The sequence below is a fragment of the Monodon monoceros genome, unplaced genomic scaffold, assembly GCF_005190385.1.
Source record: "Monodon monoceros isolate NGI ecotype Baffin Bay Population unplaced genomic scaffold, NGI_Narwhal_1 Super_Scaffold_9, whole genome shotgun sequence".
Classification (NCBI taxonomy): Eukaryota; Metazoa; Chordata; class Mammalia; order Artiodactyla; family Monodontidae; genus Monodon; species Monodon monoceros.
In genome coordinates, this window is record NW_021703786.1 from 15783834 (window position 1) to 15801383 (window position 17550).

The window sequence follows — 17550 nt, forward strand, 5'->3', positions numbered from 1 at the left end:
TCTCTCTCTCTCTCTCTCTCTCTCTCTCTCTCTCTCTCTCTCTCTCTTTCTTTCTTTCTTTTGTTCGTTGTGCCAGGTCTTAGTTGCAGCAGGCAGGCTCCTTAGTTGTAGCATGCAAACTCTTAGTTGCAGCATGCATATGGGATGTAGCTCCCTGACCAGGGATCGAACCCAGGCCCCTTGCATTGGGAGCACAGAGTCTTAACCACTGAACCACCAGGGAAGTCCCAGTTTACTTATTTCTTTGTTTGTTTGGGGTTTTTTTGGCTGCATTGGGTCTTCGTTGCTGTGTGCGGGCTTTTCTCCAGTTACGGCCAGTGGGGGCTATCTTCGTTGCAGTAGCGGGCTTCTCATTGTGGTGGCTTCTCTCGTTGCAGAGCACTGTCTCTGGGCACACGGGCTCAATAGTTGTGGTTCATGGGCTCTAGAGCGCAGGATCCACAGTTGTGGCCCACAGGCTTAGTTGCCCCATGGCATGTGGGATCTTCCCAGAACAGAGATCAAATCCACATTGGCAGGCGGATTCTTAACCACTGCGCCACCAGGGAAGTCCCTAGGTAGTGGTTTTAAAATATGCCCACAAACTCTTTGATATCCCTCCCTTCAAGAGATGGAACTTAATTCTACTCCCCTTGAAAGCATGGGCTGGACTTAGTGACTCCTATCTAATGAATAGAACACGGCAGGAGTAACAGTGTGAGGCTTTCAAGACAAAATCAGAAAAGGGACTACGGCTTTCTCTTGCTATCTCTTAGATCACTCATTCTGGGAAAGTCAGCTGCCATGTTATGAGGACACTCAAGCAGCTCTCTGATGCCACTTGGCAAGGAATGCAGGCTTCCTGCCAACCATCAGCACTAACTTAACAGGCATGTGAGTGAGTCCCCTTGGAAGCAGATCCTCCAGCCCAAGCAATCCTTTTAAATGACTGCATCCTCACTGACATCTTGACTGCAACCTCATGAGAGACCCTGAGCCCAGCTAAGTCACTTCCGGATTCCTGACCCAAAGAAGTATGTATTATGTGAGATAGTAATTGCTTATCACTTTAAGCCACTAAATTTGGGGAATAATGTGTTCCATAGCAAGAGATAACTAAAACAGGGGGTGAAGGAGAGAGGAATCAAAGACATGCTGAGTCTTGGGGCTTGAGCAACTGGATAGATGACAGTACCATTTTACTAAGTAGGGATGCCTGGGAGAGGAAAGGGATTAGAAATCACAACGTTGATTTTAAGATGCCTTTTAGACATCAAGTGGAGATAGCAGGTAGGTGTGGATTATAAGTCTCCAGCCTGGAGAAATAACTGAGAGTCCCTGGAGTGGAGCCAGTGGTTAAAGCCATGGACACCCGGGAAGAAAAGGTGAGGGGTCCTGGGACCAAGCCCCGGGAGTCTCCAAACTTTAGAGGTAGACAGGGGAGAAGGAATCAGACTAAGAAGGAGTGGCCAGCAAGATGGGAGGAAATCCAGAAGACAGTGGCAACTCAAAGCCAAGAGCAGAGAGAATTTCAAGAAGGAAAAAAGAGATCAGCTAAGGGATGAGCAGCAGAGCAAGAAGTTCAGAAAAGCAGCTCCTCCTGGTGACAGCTGCTTCAAGGAAACGAGGCTTGAATAATAGTAAGCACAACAGTTAACATTTCTTGAGTGCCTACCAGATGCCTGGCACTTTAACAGATTTTCTTCTTGAATCATCACAGTAGCTCCATCATTACTTCCATTTCACAGATGAGGGAACTGAGGGGCAGAGAGATTAAATAACTCGCTCAAGATCATACAGTTTGTGGAGTAGCAGAGGCCGAGTTGAAACTCAAGCATGTGGGACACCAAAGGCCAGAATCTTGACCACAAGAAATGGGCAAAACGTAAGGGGTCTGCTACTTTGTTTTTTTTTGTTTTTTTTTGCGTCTCACCATGAATGGGTCTCTTAAGTTTTTTGTGCCAGGCCCTGGGGAAGCAAATGTGGGCCCAACAGGTGGATGTTCCCCAGAAAGTGAGCAAAGAAACAGTGAAGGGACAGAGGTGGGAAAGGCAGGACCAGGCGGGAGATCTGTGCCTTTTGACTTTAAAGGAGCAGCATGCAAATTATATTCAAAGCAATATGCAAGTGATATGTAAATTGCATTGCAAATGAGCATCTGTTCTTTTTGAGTCAACAGCTCAGGCACTTTTGAGTGAGCCCTCCCCAGCTTTCTCCCAGGGTTGCCCAGGGTCAAGATCCCTTGCAGGATCTATTAACTAAACTGAAGAAGTAGCACACGCCTCCCCCAAGGCAAACTGGGCTCTGGACTGAAAGAAGAGGGCTGCCTACCATGTCCAGGTGAGTCATTTATTCATGCATTCACCTAACAAATACTTGTAAAGTACCTACTCTGCATAAAGTCCAGAGGCAGATGCAGTAGACAAGTAGAAGACTCATTATTTCCAACTTCTGGGAACACATTCTGGTGGGCGGAATAAATAGATACAGTAAAGACTCTGGTATCATCTAGAGTCTAGACCAAGCTTTCTCACCCTCAGCACAATTGATGTATTGTACTGGGCAATTTTTTTAAAGTGATTTTTATTTATATTTAAAAATTTTTTTTTAAAAAGTTTGGCTGTGCCGCGTGGCATGGGGGAATCTCAGTTCCCTGACCAGGGATTGAACCCATCCCCCCTGCAGTGGAAGCGCCGAGTCCTAACCCCTGGACCACAAGGGAAGTCCCTGGGCAATTCTTTATCGAGGGGGACTGTCCTGTGCATTATAGGATGTTTAGCAGCATCCCTGGTCTCTCTCTATCCTTTAGATGCCAGTAGCACCCTCTCCCCAGTTGTGACAACCAAAAATGTCCCCAGACATTGCCAAATGTTCCCTGGGATTGGGGGGACCAAAATCACCCCAGCTGAGAACCACTGCTATGAGGTCTTTGAATGAGTCAACATATTCAGTAAGCTCAGGGTTCATCTTCAAGGACCCACGTTGTCCCATATTTTTGTATTTTAACCATGGTGAGGGCAGAAATCTCTCATCTAATTCCTTTCCACCAAGCATAACCCTCCCTTGATGCCCCAGGTCCCCACTCTGAGCATGAGTCCAGCCCCTGGAGATTCTTGAGGAGTAATCAAGGTCACCCCCAAACTAAATGGCCCCAGCCTTGAACCCTTCGGGCTTGCATGTCTGCTTTTAAGCATCATTCTACCTCTCCTTCCCTTGTCATCAAGTTGTCACCTGTGGGACTGTCACTTACACTCCTAACTCTGCCGGCCCCCATTCCCTTTGATTGGCAGCTTCCAGGAGTTAAGGAACTAGATTTTGCAGGTCAGTGTTTTTCAAACTGTGCTCTTCCAGGCGCTGCGAGCCCTGCAGGGTCTCTCAGAAGCCCCTAGGGGATGGCGGGAGGGATTGGAAAGGTTTCCAAGGAGCAGAGCAGGCAGGTCTCCCTGGCCCTCCACCCCTGGCTTCCACCACAGCAACTGGACTTTTCTCAGTTTTATTTCTTTCTGCTTCTGCATGATATCCTTTGGACCAAAGGTCCCAGGGGTAAAAAGCGTTTGCAAACTGCTGACCTAGATGGGGGGTATTGTGAGAGCAGCGGGCTGCCTAACATGTAAAATGTCCATGCTTTGGTGTGCAGCTTGGCGGTGTCCATCGTGGTTGTTTGGGGTCCTTTGAGCTTCTTTTCCAGCTTCTTATTAGTGGGTGGATGGTGGGGATGCCGATAGGAGGGGATCACTTTACATAGCGGCCAAGCCCTCTACGTATGTGGGCGGGAGAATGGACCAGAGAGGCAGACCAGGCCTCCAGGCTTCCATATCAGGTCAGGATGCCTCTTCCTGGGTCGAGAAGGCAGCACAAACCCCAGGAAATGAGGGCTCTAATCCCCTACCCGCCCCCAGGGAGCAAAACAGAGAGTAATCACACAGAAGTGGAGGCAGAAAGAACTGAGGCGAGACACCAGGAAGAACTTTCCAATGCAGCCCTGGGAGAGGAGTGGTCGTGCAGCAGCCAGCTCTGGGGCAGTGAGGTGTCCCAGTTGCAGGCTGAGGGATAATCGCATGCACACACACGTACACACACACACTCCTTCCTGGCCCCTGCCCCCAACCAGCGCTGAGTCCTGCACAGATAAACCTCCAGGCCCTGAAACTTGGCAAGGGGTATGGGAGCAGGGTCTGGGGCCATGCCCCATCCTCCCGTCTCTAAGAGGCCCTTTCTATCAGAGCCTCGCCAGACTGCGGCAGAATGTGTGGGGATCTTGTTCCCGAGGGGCTTAGGGGATGGAGCAGCCTCTCCCTCCCCTCCCCCCTACCTCCTGACCTCCAGGCCCCACTGAACCCTCAGGACACAGGCACAATCAGGCATTTCATGCCTCGCAAGGGTCAGAATGAAAGGCCTGTGTCTGTCTGCTCTCCCCTCCCCCTCTTCCATCTTCAGATTTTTCCATCTGCCCTAGGGCCAGAGCCTCGTCTTTCTCCCTCCTCTCCCCCTCCTGTCCACTAAGTTCTTTACAAATATCTGGGAACAGAAGGGATTGCTGTCAATATTCTGCACTGCTTGCCGCTAACTCAGATCTCCAACATGCCAGAGAGGGAAGGAAGATGCTGCTTCTTCCCTGTCACTCACAGAAACCAGCCATCTCAATGGCACCCCAAGGTCACACAGCACCGGCTGTTCTCCTGCCCACCTCCTCCCTCCCACTCTATACTCCTCCGTGGTTTGCCCTGGGTACGGGGAAACCAGATAAGAGGATGAGCTCCTCGCCACTTCCCCATGGAGCCAAAGGGCTTCTCCCCACTGGAAAATCCCCACGCACTGATGTTGACTGAGACCTGGAGGAGTCGCTGAACCTAAAAAGCAAGTTCACATCAGAGGTCAATGGCTGTGCCCCAAGAAGGGGGGGCTCTCTGTGCAGGCTGGGGCTGCGGAACTCTGATGTGTTCTCCCCACCCCCACCCTGATACTGACGTCTGGACCAGCAGCCAGGAACTGGCGTCACCATTCTCCTGTCCCCCAGACATTCGTCCCACCGCCACCACCCGTGAGCAACCATTCCAGGGCCTGACATTCTGTCAGCTTCACACCAGCTCCCAGGGCCCCAGCCAGGAGCGCTTCCTGGATAAAATATTAAACATGCAAATCTGAGACAGTGCCTTAACGAGCGACAGACTGCACGACCACAGCCTGGCAAAGGAGACGCACGCCGTCCGGGGGTGGGGGGTGAGAAGTATATATAGATATAGACTTTGGATCTATCTGTGCAACGTGTGTATAAGGCAGAGAGCAGCAGGGATGGAAAACTACAGCAGCGGCCTCCAGCTCTGGTGGCCTGAGGTCGGTAGGAGGCTGGTTGGGAGGGAGGGTCAGGAGGGAGGATCCCCAAAGCCCAGCCCAGAGTGGAGGATGACAAAAGCCCTTTGTGCTTGGATTCTGTGCAGAGAGGGCCAGAGACTGAGGGCAGGGGAATGAGCATTTGGTTTTGGAGAAGGAAGTTGGTTAGAGGCAAGGTCTCAGGGAGGAAGTAGGGAAAGGTGAGAGACAGAGGAGGCAGAGGCCTGGGGGGTCACAGGGAGAACACCTCAACTCCCATGTGGCATTGGGCCTTCTTTAATATGGCACCCACACTGGCCCGGCGTGTCGTGGAGCTCATATAGCATTGGGTCAATGTGGTTGCACCTTGATCCAGATTGACATGAACTTGACAATGGTGCTGCTCAAACTTTAACGTGTGCATGCATCAAAGGTCTTGTTAACAATGCAGGTTCTGATTTGGAAGGTCTGGGTGGGGCCTGAGATTTTGCATTTCCAACACGTCTCAGTGATGCCAGTGCTATTTGTCCACTGACCCCAAATGAGCAGCCATGATCTATGAGGAATTAGAACCTGGAGCTCACTTTGGCTCAGACGGGACAAAGAACCCACGGGAGTCCTGAGGGGCCCAGGGTGCTGGTGAAGATGGTGTCTATCCATGGTGTCCAGCGGATCAAGGAATTAGAACCATATGACACCTGCCTGGGCCCAAGCTGACATGGAACTCCCAGCCCAGAATGTCAGGGAGCCCACAGCAGCCCACACTAAGGCGCCCACAGGGCCTGGAGTTGACATGGAGCCACTCCATGTCAACTAATATAGGGCCCACATTGCTCCAGAGGATCATGGCGCCCACGAGGAATTCGACTGAAGTGGAGCCTGCTTTGGCCCAGAGTGAGATGGAATCCACAGTAGCCACAGGAGTCTGCATTGACTTGGAACCATAAAGGACTAAGGTGATGCCACATTGGTACCCAGGGTGACACGGAGCTCACAAGGGCTTGGGCTGATGTGGCCCTGGAAACAAAGCCCCTGAGCTAAAGAGGGCTGCAGTGGGGGCCCCAGACAGAGCAGGGGCTCTCCACAGCCTCTCCAGGATGCAGAAGGCAGGAAGGGAGGGGCCGAAGGAGGCAACAGAGGGGAGGGGCAGCAGTCAAGGAGTGTGCCAGCTCTGGGGCTGCCGTGAGCCTGCTTGCCGTGGGCTGGGTGGTACTTGGCTGGGCCCTGGGTTGGAAGGCGTTGGAGAGAAGGTGCTGCTGGTGCAGCAACAGCTCAGCTGGAAGAGGAAGTGGGAAGCTGGAGGCAGGGCAGGCACGGGGCCCTGACACGGGGGCACGTCTCGCTAGAAAGGCCTGGCATAGGGAAGGGCCCACTGCCCTCTCCAGGACCCTGGCATTCAGACTCCCTACTCCCATTATACACGAGGACGTGGGGGTTATGGGCTTAGGGCTTAGGGATCCCAGATCAAGGAGTGGCTAGCACTAGGGGAGCAGACAAAAGAACATCTCCCTGGTTGGGGGGAACTCAGGTCCCAGAGGAGTAAGGATTCTCACTCCGTGGGATAAGAGACCCTTCCCATGCAGCCAGATGCCTGGGCAGGGTGCCCTGACACCTGTGTGTCCTTCCCCAGGGGAAAAAATGCAGGTCCCCAAAGACGCCCAAACCGTATCTGGAGACAGATGGCCTCCATCTTTTTCTTAACCAAATCTAACCCTCACTCTCCGACCTGATCACACATCCCTCAGCACTCTTCCCCACCCAGGTGAAGGGCTGCTTGGGGTCCACCTGCAGCTTCTCTTTATGCCCAGGTGGAGATAGAGGAGGACAGGATGGACGGAGGGGTGTTGCTATGGGATCTTGCTACAGCTGATCTGGTGGTATCAGGCAGGAGGAACGCCAGCCCTTTTAACAAGGTTTTAGAGACATTTTTCTTAACCAAAGCCCCAGACAGCTGGCTACTCCAGGCAACATCTGGCCCCCATCCCACCAGCCCCAGGCCAAGAGACCGAGAACACCTCCGCCCCTCTGCCTGCCTCCCCACTCCCATTCCTGGTCCCTGGGTGATAAGGTTCTCCACATCTCCCACTCCCTTCTTTGGCCCCCTCCCTCAAGGGCAGGTGTTCTGAAGAGGCTAGGGGGCTCCCAGGTCCAAGGGTATCTTTCCCTGCCCTCTCCCCCTCCTCCACCCCGCCCCCTTTCCCCGCTCAGCCTGTCACTGCTGGAGAATCAATCCCTAGCTCCACCCCCGCCTGCACGCTGACCTCGTTTCTGCCTCGATGCAGAAGGGACACGTCCTTACACGCTCCTAGTCACAGAGTGGTGCATGGCCCAGAGACGCACGCTCCACGCACTCAGGATAGCCTGAGGCAGGAACTTCGGCGCTCATTCCCAAATACGCTCAGACTCACGCGCACACACACGCAGGTCCATAGATACCTCCCCAACTCCGGAACCTGTCAGGGACCCAGTCACAAGCACACACACAGGACCAACGGACACATGTGGACAGACATGCGGGCCCTCCTAAGCCATAGACAATTCCCCACAGGGGCACCCCACTGTCTCCAGCTCCTGCTGCCAGTTCCTCTAGGCCAAAACAACATCAAAGGAGGCTCATGGCTGCCTCAGGCATGGGATCGGGGTCACCCCCAACCCAGGAATGTATCCTCAGTCTCCCCTCCTCTCTCCAGGGTGTCCACCTTTCATAACTGTAGGTGAATTATTTCCCTGTGACAGGACCCTAAACCTCCATGAGAGGGACCAAAGGTGGGGGACACTCCACGTCTGTTTTCATGGCAACAAACAAGGTCCTGTGACCTCCGTCTGTGGCTATGACAGGAAGTGGGTAAGGCAACCCCACTGTGGGGCCACTAGAATCTTTTTTTTTTTTTTTTTTTTTTTGCGGTACGCGGGCCTCTCACTGCTGTGGCCTCTCCCGTTGTGGAGCACAGGCTCCGGACGCGCAGGCTCAGTGGCCCTGGCTCACGGGCCCAGCTGCTCCGCGGCACGTGGGATCCTCCCGGACCGGGGCACGAACCCGCGTCCCCCGCATCGGCAGGCGGACCCCCCAACAACTGAGCCACCAGGGAAGACCCCCGCTAGAGTCTTAATCCCTCTCAGCTGTTCCTCTGTTAAAACAAATGCTGAATTGCACAGGTAGGGAAATGAAAGGCTTTGTAAATTGTCAAGCTCCATGCCATAAATGTAAGAGATCACTGTTTATTCGGCCTGCTGATGTCTGTACGGTGGACAGAGGGAAGGTTCGGGCTACTGTCCGCCCTGCTTTTTCTGGGAGATCGCCCTGCCCACATCCCTCGTATTTCAAAGACTCTGGCCCTTGACTCCTAGAAAGCCCCTCCGACCCAAGTCTTGCTGTCATCTTGGGCAGCCTCGGGGTCCCGGCAAAGCCCAAAAAGTAGGCAGCCTCCACTGGCCAACCTCCCCTCCTCCCAGGCCTCTGCCTCCCTGCTTCCACTGCAGCTGCTCTGTGCTCTCCTGACACCTTCACCCTCTCACACTTCTCAGTTTTCTACTGAGATCTTGCCCCGACCCCACCTTCAACTTCAGTCCCCATACAACCCCTGGATCCATCACGTCATACCCTCACTCTCGTGGTCCTGGACTTCCTCTGCTTGCAGTGGGAAGAACTCCCGCCCTGGGCCCACTCATGTGCCTTCTGCACTCCTGGACCCCAGCCCTAGAGGCTAAGCTCAGCTGGAAAAAGCCCCACACCCCAGAAGTTTGGTGCCTCCACCAATTCCCAGTTTGCAACTGTCTCTGTATTGTTGGCAGATTCCTTCTGTCAGCTTGACATTCTCTGATCTCCTCAAGCTTCCAGCCAACTCTTCCCTGTCCCGCCCTGTACCCCTCAACTTAGTCCTGTTTCTCAGAGAAAATGGAAGCTCTCTAGAAAGTACTCCCTCCTCTCCCACAATTGTCAACATGCCTTGAGTGTGTGTTTATGTTTGGGAACGCACATTTCCCGCCCCGTCCACCTAGCTCTGGGTCCCAGCCCCTCCCCCCCCCGACAGAGGCCTAACTCCCTCACCCATCATTTTTCCAGCACCTTCAACCCCTCCCTCTCCCCCAGCTCCACTGCAATCAGGCTTGATCCTGAGTCCCCTTCTAGATCATTCCCCAACTCTTTCCTTTCCTTCGCATCCAACTTCCTGAAAAGAGATGCCTGCACTTGCTGAATCTACTTCTTCACCGCCAGGTTCACGCATCCATCCCCCGGCCCACCCCCCCCCCCCCCCACCGCTGCCCTTGCAGGGCCATTAGAGTCACCAGTCACCTCCTAGTTGCCAAGGCTGGTGGAGGTTCTTCATCCCCTATTTTATCTGATCCTTGTGCAACATTCAACACGGTTCCCCACTTTCTCTTTCTTTCTTTTTTTTTTTTTTTGCGGTACGCGGGTCTCTCACTGCTGCGGCCTCTCCCGTTGCGGAGCACAGGCTCCGGACGCGCAGGCTCAGCGGCCATGGCTCACGGGCCCAGTTGCTCCGCGGCATGTGGGATCTTCCCGGACCGGGGCACGAACCCGCGTCCCATGTATCGGCAGGCGGACTCTCAACCACTGCGCCACCAGGGAAGCCCCCCACTTTCTCTTTCTTGATACACTCTCCTCCCTTGGTTCTCATGTTAGTTAGGATAAGTGATATTGTATTCACTAGGCCAACTTTTTATTTCATTGTATTTTAATTTTATGTTGTACTAGTTAGGTTAATAACTTTTATTAGGCTAATTAGTTACATTAGTTGGGTTAGGCTAAATTGTATTAGCTTAGTTAAGTTGTATTAGTTAGGCTAAACTCCGGTAACAGAGAGATCCGAAGAAGACAGCTGCTCAAAGAATGTAAAGTTTCTTACATTCCAGGTCCATGAGGAACTCCCCTGCAGTCATTCGGAGACCCAGGTTCCCTCCGTGGTGTTGCTGCACTGCCCCCTAGGGCTTATCGGTGACTCAAGACCAAAGATAGGGGACTGCCCTGTGGGGCTCCAGCCTCGGGAAGGGGAAAGGGAGTGTACAGAGGATTTACCTAGGGTCTTAAAGCCCAGGCGGAGAAGGGCTCACACCACTTCCCCTTGGCCTCCCACTGGTGGGGATGAAATCACACGCCCACACCTGGCAGCAGGGAGCTAGCTGGGAAGCGAGTCCACCTGGGCAGCCACTGGAGCGCAGACATTGATGGACGACTGGCAGGGGTCGCCAGAGTTTCGATGGCATCTCTCCTACCTCCTGGCCCTTCCTCTCATCTTACTTAATGTCCCTCAGGGTTCTATTCTTGGATCTTTTCCCACTGGACAAACATTCTCTGATCATTCTTGTCCAGTCATATGCTGTTGACTCCAAACATTTCTACCCCCAGCCCAAATCTCCCTCTTGAACAGCAGACCCACCAGGATACCAGGGCCAAAAGCTGGATTCAAGCTAGACTCCTCCCTGCCCTCACCTCACACTCCATCCCTCACCAAGGCCTGGCAATTCTGCTTTATAAAGGCCCCTCCTCTCCTTCTCCCTGCAGATTCCCTCATTTTTGCTCACAGCCTCCAAACTCATCTCCCTGCCTCCACCCACCCCACAATACTTCACACCATCCTCCAGTGACACATGGGGCTTCAAGGTCCAATCCTGAGCCCTCTTCTCTTCCCACTTTTTAGTCTTTCCCTGAGCCCCACATCCAGCCTCCCAACCTCCATTACCAAGGATGCCCAGGTGACTCACACGAGTACATCTCCGGCCCTCCCTGCTTCTCTGATCATCAGACATATCCCCTTGGACGCCTCAAGGGCACTTGGACTCTACATGCCCAAATCTGAGCTCGGGATGTTCCCCCTGCTCCCACCCAGCACAGTGCTTCCTGTCTCATTGCCTATCCAGGTCTAAAGCCAGAGTCCTAAGACTTGCTCTTGTCACCTCCCTCTCCCTTATCCCCCGGATCTAACCCTCACTACATCCGGTCAATTGTACCTGTGTCCACTTCACTCCACATCTACATCCCCCCACCCCACCTCATCCATCCTCCCAGCCAGGCCACCATCACCTCTTGCCTGGACTCTGACTCCTCACCAATCTCCCTACATCTGCCTTTGTCCCCATTGTCCACACGGATGCCACAGAGATCCTTTCCAAATGCCACAAATCTTATCGTCACAGCCTTACTTAAAACCCATCTCTTCCAGTGTTGTCAGGACGGGCCCTGATCCTTACCTTGGCCTACGAGATCATACAGGACCTGGCCCCACCCTGCCTCTGTGCAATCTCTCCTCTGACTGGGCTCCGGCCACACTCAGTTCTTTGACGTGCCTCCTTCTCTCCAGCCCCGGGACCATTATCCACACTGTTCCATCTGCCGGGAACACTCTTCCTCCCCTCTCCTTGTTGTTAACTCGTAGCCATCATTCCAAGCTCATCTCAAGGATCATTTCCCCAGAGAAGCCTCTTCTGCTCTCCCTGACCAGGGTGAACCCTTCTGGCCCAGCCCCCGGCCCCTTACGCTCGTCTCCTTCACAACACTTGTCTGAGCTGCGTGAGATTATTATTATTGATGATGACCGGTCCCACACACACTGGGAGAGGGCCAGGACCCTGCCTGATCTGCTCACCATTGTCCTCATCTCTTGTCATATGCACCCTGTGCTCCAGGCAATATGATCTCTTCAGGAGGCCCCCTCACTCAAGCCACAGATTCCTCCCTACCCTTCAAGCCTCCACTCACGTATCTCCTCTTCTGGGAAGTCCTCCCTGACTTGCTCCACTGTCCCGTCAGTCGCAAGGATCTCCATCTCCACGCTGGTCATGCTGTCCTGTGACTGCTTGCTCATTTGTCTCTTTCCTGTACTAAGCTGTGAGCTCTGGGGAGAGAAATATGTGGGTTTTGTCATTTCTTATCTCTAGCCCTTAGCCCATTGTCCAGAACAGTTAATGCCTGAGTAAATGTTAGCGCTCTCCACTGCCCCTCCCAACTCCTTTAAAACCGTGCCTCACAGCTTGATACTTAAAGCTAAAAACTGGAAATGACCCAAACATCCATCAACAGAATGCATCAACTGTAGAATATTCATACAGTGACACACTGCTACACGGCAATGAAAAGAATAACACACAGCAGCATGATGAAGCCAACACGCATAAGGTTGAACAAAAGAAGCCAGAACCAAAAAGTACCTTCCATGTCTATGAAGGTGAAAAACAGGCAATAAATGTGTGGTGACAGAGGCAGCGTGGTGGGTATCTCGGGGGGGGGCGGGGGATTGCCTGGGAGTGGGCCTGGCGAAGCTTCCCAGAGGGCTGCAAACATTGCTCACCTAGACCTGGGTGGTGCTCACACAGCTACGTCCATGTGTAAATGTTAATCAAGCTGGATTTTTTGTGTGCTTTAAAGCAGATAATTTTCCCTTTATTTTTTTTAAGTGCTATAATTGTGCAACAAATCATGGATAACAGACCTCTTGTGTCTCAGAGCCACTTCCTGCTACCGAGTCCCCTGATTTTAGGTGATGATAACTGAAGCCCAGAGAGGGTAAACCACTGAGGTGGAGTTGCCCAGCACATCTGTGGAAAGCCCACATCCTAAGGAGGGGAATGCCCATGCAACTAAAGGCTCTTCAGGGGCAGGCTCTGTGTCTTTGTGTTTCTGGCACAGAGCTCTGTGGTCTCCAGATATTGGTGGGGGCTACCCCCAGTCTGTAACTTGTTGCTACTGGGGTGGTGAAACATGGCAGCAGTGTGACCATTAAGAGCACTAACTCTAAGGGCACAATTCTGTAACTGTGTGGACTTAAACTCTCTGTACCTCAGTTTCCTCATCTGCAAAATGGAGATTATGATAGTACCTACCTCATCATGTTCTAAGGATTAGATGAGTGACTAAACATAAAGCCCTTAGAACAGTGCCTGGCCCCAAGCCCTGTAAGTGTTTGCTATGATAACCTCTATTAGGGGAAAACGCAGGCAGACAGTCCAGAGTTAAACTTTGCTCTGCCACTGGCTGTGCCACCTCAGGCAAGTTGATTAACCTCTCTGAGCCTCCATTTCCTCATCTATTAAACAGAGCTAATAATACTTTTCTTTTGTCATAAAAGCAAAATAATGCATGAAAAGCCGCCGGCTAAATTCCTTGTGTGCAGGGACCACGTCTTACACATCCCTCTTCCCAAGCCCCAGCACTGGAAGGTGCTCAATGGCCTGTAAGAATTATGCCTTTCCCACCCACCCTCGTCCAGCGTCCATCCTCCTTCTGGTGCTAGCAGACAGCTGCATCTAGCGGACAACTCTGTAACTGCATGCTGGCCAAGTTCCACTCTCCAAGCTGGGTGCAGTCCTTTAAATAAACCTTTTAAAATAGGCACTCTGCATTGGACAAGTATTTGTTAGGTGCCTGCTGTGTACAGGACATGGATCCAGGACCTAAATAAAATGAAGCAAGAGATACAAGATGACTGCAGAGGGGTGCAAGAAAAAAATCACAAACAATTATAACCGTATCATCAATACCCTACTTTTTTATCTTAAAGAAAATACATAGGGGGACTTGACACACTGAACAGTGTCTTCTTGGGAAGTTTTTTTTTTTTTTTAACATCTTTATTGGAGTATAATTGCAGGAAGTTTTTACAATTGCAGGAATGATTTCCAAGTGGCCGTTTCATGTCAATGACTCTCAGTTAAGGCCAAAGCAATGAAATGAAAGCTTAGGTCAGAAAGGTGATTCCCTTAGGATAGCCAGACTAGCTTCCCAGGTTCTTCATGGAGAGGAGGACTGGGGGTGTCCAAAGCCCATATTCTTCCACCACACTTTACTACCCCTCCCCCAGACATAAGAGTGAAGAGGGTCTAGCGGTAGCACAGATCACATACAACTGGGGGGAATCAAAGAAGACTTCGTGGAGGAGACTGCATCTCACATGGGGAATGAAGGTAGAGAAAGAGTGGGTGGCTGGGGCAGGAAGGGCGTTCCGGTATGATGGACCATACAGTGTACAAAGTGAAGTAACAGGGAAAGCCTGGACAGGAGAGTTAGGGCCAAGTCATAGAGGGCTCCAAAGGACAGGCCAAGGAGGCTGCATTTAATAGAATCAGGGGACCCACTGAGTACGAAGGTAACCTAATCCGAGGAGGTCAGAGAAAAATCTGAGATCCAGAAACTAGTTAGGTGGCTACTGCAAGAGTCCAGACCACACCTGTGGGAGTTGCACCATGATGGAGACAATAAGAGATACTGGCGAGGCTAGAAGCAGGGGGAGGTTCAGAAATTGGTAGTAGTGTGTCAAATGGGAGAACCCAGGGGAGAATTCAAGGTGCCGAGTCTTGGGGATATGAAAAGGAAAAAAGCAGAGCTATAACCAGAACGTGGACTTGACCAGGAAGGGACTGATGTGAGTAGGGGGTGGAGACAATGAGCTGGGTCTTCAACAGGGAGAGTGTGAGTTGCCAGCGTCCACAGGAGACCTGGTACCAAAGCTCAGGAGAGGGGCTGGGCTGGAGGGAGAGGAGGCGGGTACCTACGCCTGTGATTTGGGAGTCACTTACCTCTGCCTGTGCCAGCTGAAGACTTGGAAGAAGACAAAAGAAATCACGTGCGGAGACATGGGGGCAGAGGGTAGATGTCACCTGGACATCATCAGTCTGCCTCTTTTTAAAGCTTCCTAGGGACAGAGGAAGCTGAGGAGGGACAGAAGACAGAGGGAACTTTGGAGAGAGAAAACCAGGAGACCCTGGTGCACGTCCAGCAGCGTCACAGGTCATGGAGTGATTCAGGGGTCAGGGAGACCGGGAGGCAACCACTGGATTTGTGGTTGAGGGTTGTCATGGGTGACCCTGGAAAGAGCAGTTTCAGTTTCGGGGGCAGAAGTCAAGCCACAAAGATTTAAAAGGCAAGAGGCAGAGGGTGTGGGGCAGTTGAGGATCCCAGGAGGAGGGAGGTGATGGTGAGCAGAGGTGGATTAGGGGGAGGCAGGAAAGGTGCCTTGGGAACAAAACTTAAGGAAGGCCCTCCCTCTCAGGGTCGTGCAGGTGGCCCTGATGAGGAGGGGCAGACACCTGGTCCCAGAGCTGTTGAGAGATAGAGACCCTCTGAGACTAAAGGAACTGAGATAACCCAGGAAGGGAGCTTAAAGACCCAGACAGAAGCTAAGACCCTTCGACCTCCACATCTAGGCAAAAACACAGTGGCCAGTGGTAGAGCCTCGGAGGACATGAAGGCTGGGGGAGGGGAGGGATGGAAAGAGGATGCACCGATAATCTGGGAGCAGGGGCAGGGGACTCCGAGAGAAACACAGAGAGAGAGTGGAGGAAACCAGGGAGGGAGGGAGAGCTTCCTCGGGACCCTCCTGGGGAGATTCTCCCCACCGCGCCTCAGTGAGTGTTAGGAGGAGGGAGAGTCCCAGGATCCTTGTGTCAGCCTGAGGAAAGCAAGGGGTCCAACTCTGCCTTTCCCCAGGCTGCTCCAACTCAGGGAGGTTTGTGGTCCCAGCCCAAGAAGGTCTGTACCCCACACCGACCCAGCACACCACAGTACATGCTTCCTTCCTCCAGGAAGCCTGAGCAAGTTTTTCCATCCTGGGACTTAGTTTCTGTAGTGAGCTAAATGGTGGCACCCAAAAAGATAAGTCCCCGCCCTAACTCCACTGCCCCCAGAACCTGTGAATGTGACCTTATTTGGAGAAAGGGTCTTTGCAGATGTAATTTAATTAAGGCTGTCATGATGAGATCATCCTGGATTATCCAGGTGGGCCCTAAATCCAATGACAAATGTCCTTATAAGAGACAGAAGAGGGGAAGGCCACGTGAAGCTGGAAGCAGAGATTGGAGTAAGGCAGCCACAACCCAAGAAATACCTGGAGCCACCAGAAGCTGGAGGAGGCGAGGAGGGATTCTCCCCTAGAGCCTCTGGGGGGAGCACAGCCCTGCAGTCACCTTGATTTCGGACTTCTAGCCTTTAGAATTCTGGGAGAATAAATTTCTATTGTTTCAAGCCACCAAGGTTTTGGCAATTTGTCGTGGCAGCCCTAGGAGACCAATATAGTACCCTATTCCGTAAAATGACTAGAAAGATTCTAGGGATGCTTCTAGACCTAAGATTCTCCAAATTAAACCATTCAGCAAGGAGTTCCAGGTCTGGCCAAAAGGTGTTTTTTAACTCACTGCCCAGCCCCCTTCCAGGTTGAGGATTAATACTTTGACTTGAAAGAGGAGGAAAGCCAGAGGAAAGCCAAAGGAAAGGCATCCCCCCCACTCCTCAGAGAAGAAGGAAGAGTCCCAAAAGGGTATTTCATGACCCACCACTCCTCTCCTTCGTCCAGAGCTCACACCACCCCGCCCAGGCTGGTCGAATGGGCCCAAACTGACCTGACTAAAAGCAAGGAGCTCTTTGAAAGCAGGAGTCTGCCTTTCTGAATTTCTCCTTGCAAACCTCGCCCCCTCTTCACAGCGCCTCTCTCCCCACCCCTCACATTTGCGTTCTTCCTTGGCCTTCCCCATTCTTGGGGGGCAAGATAAGATGGATACCCCTGAAGCCCAGGAATGGAAGGCACTCCCCCACCGTCCTCCCTCCTCCCCACAACACAGCTGGAGGGGGAGGGGAGGTCAGCAGGGTTCATAAAGGCCAGATGTTGAGGAGAAAGAGAGCAGTGCCCGACCCACACCCACCCACCCCACCCCCACCCCCAGCAAAAGAAAAATTAAAAGAGACAGCTTTTAAAACAAACAAAACTTTTGTGGTCCAAAACAGTTTTTCTCGAGAATCTGCTCTATGCAAACATTAACAACTTTTTACAAAGCATTTTCACAGAAAAGGAGACAAGTCCTTCCCCAGTATCATATGTGGGAATTGTTCCTCCCTTGTCCCGTCTTGGGGGAAAAGGGGGTGATATTCACTAGTGTGGGCAGAAGGGTCACTGGGTCCCTCAGTTGTTGGGAAGATCGGCAACCCCCAGGTTCCCCTCACACCTAAACTTGGAATTTCCCTAAGAGCTAAACTCCCCAGACCTCACCTGGGTGGAGGAGAAAGCAATTCCACTCCCCTCTGACTCACTCCCCTCCCCCAGGAAAACAGAACTTCTGACCTCAAAACTAATCCCCTGGCCCTGCCCCTTTCGGATCCATCAGGTCCCTGACAACTCCCGAAATGCCTGAAGTTGGGTGGGGGGAGGATGCTAAAGGTTCCTCAGCCCAGTTTCCTTCAAAACCCACTGGACCTTGTGGTTAGGCCAAGAGCCCTTTCATTTACCCCCTCCACAAAGAGCAGCTTGTCTTCTTTCT

General features: G+C 52.3%; 1 pseudogene; it reads left to right on the plus strand.

The window, feature by feature from the left end:
- LOC114888955 overlaps positions 1–9570 on the plus strand; it is a 34361-nt pseudogene extending 24791 nt beyond the window's left edge.
- The last annotated feature ends 7980 nt before the right edge of the window (positions 9571–17550 follow it).